Here is a 1,545-nt window from a genome sequence, read left to right as displayed (position 1 = left end):
AAGTTAATCAAGAATTATTCAAGTTTTCAAGGCGACCTCAAAGTCAAATCAGAAACTGGTTCAAAAATTTCAAAATTGCAAAATGTTAAGTTGAAATTTTTTAAAAATAAATAAGTTTCAATATGAAGCAATTAAAATTCGAGAATTTGCAAACGAAAACTAAATTGAATGTTTCAATGATTATAAATGTTTTAATTCAGTGTTGAATGTGAAAATTCAGAGATTTAAAACTTTAACCATTCAAAAACTTCGAATTTTTATTTATTTTTCTTTTACACAATGTAATTTTAAACTTTTTAATTTCAACCAGTTCATTCAAAATAAGGGCCGCATTTTGGAGCGTGCAAGCCGTGCGGTTGCACAGAGCGCCATGGTTGAGGGGGAGGGAGCATGCGATTTTACTCCCTGCCTTCTTCGACCTGTGTCTTCAGGTTTCTGGAAAGGTGACAACTTGGTACCTGTTTGTCCAAGTCTAGTCTCAAGATTGGTAATAGCTTCTTCACTTATCCATTCAAAGATCTGAACTAAGATTGTCTTTCGATGATCATTTCTCACGATACTTTGTAAATTTATAATAATTATTAATCATTTAAACAATTTTCATAAACATATTAGGAGGTGAGGTATTTTTCAATTAATAAACAAAAGTTGCTTACGAAGTTAACTATGATTGTCTTTGCGATGACTCTTTCCTAAGGTATTTGTTAATAGTTGGGCATTTTTTGAAAAATAGGCCTAATTTGTTTACGGAATCAACAAAGAATATATTTCTAATCACATTTTCTTACGACACCTTGCAAATTTACATTAATGATTTATTATACAAATAAATTTCATAAACAAATTCAGAACTTAAATTTTTTTTAGAATTTGAACCATTTGAACATTTTAAACAAATTAATTTTTATAAGAAAATGTATGCACTATATATTTAATAAGAATTCAAAAAGAAATTAAAACTCTATAATGGTAAAAACTTTCATTTTCATTAGTTTCAGTAAGTATATATTTTTATTAATTTCTTAAAGTAATTTAATAATCTCTTCAGTTAAATATTTTGCTTTATCAAGATTTTCTGTAGTATATTTTTTCTTGCAATACTTTTCTCCATATATTTTACTGTGATTAATCAGTCGAACATATGACCAGTATTATTATCACTTATTTTAATATGATTTTTACCTTCTCATGAGAGTCCCTTATTTTATTATTTCTGTAAATCTTGCGTGGTGTAGGCGTGAATCACTGAGCGTGGAAGCGAGTAATGTGAGGAAAGGGGTGTAGATCTTTAAGATTTAAGATTGATCTAGAATAATTCTCGATTTTTACAATCTCGTCAGAGAAGGTATTAGATTTCTGGAAAATTGGTTCGCCCAGTTTTTGTCAAATGTCCACGTTTTTAGACCCCCTGAATCCGAAAAACAGGTTTTTACGAATGTGTGTATCCGTTTGTATGTCTGTATGTCTGTCTTTCTGTGAACACGATAACTTTTGAAAAAAGTAATCTATTAGATTGCCCTTTGGTACACTCTTTTGCGCATGTCA

Source organism: Belonocnema kinseyi, chromosome 8 (genome assembly GCF_010883055.1).
Source record: "Belonocnema kinseyi isolate 2016_QV_RU_SX_M_011 chromosome 8, B_treatae_v1, whole genome shotgun sequence".
Taxonomy (NCBI): domain Eukaryota; kingdom Metazoa; phylum Arthropoda; class Insecta; order Hymenoptera; family Cynipidae; genus Belonocnema; species Belonocnema kinseyi.
The sequence above is the reverse complement of the archived record's forward strand: the minus strand, read 5'-3'. Positions refer to the sequence as shown.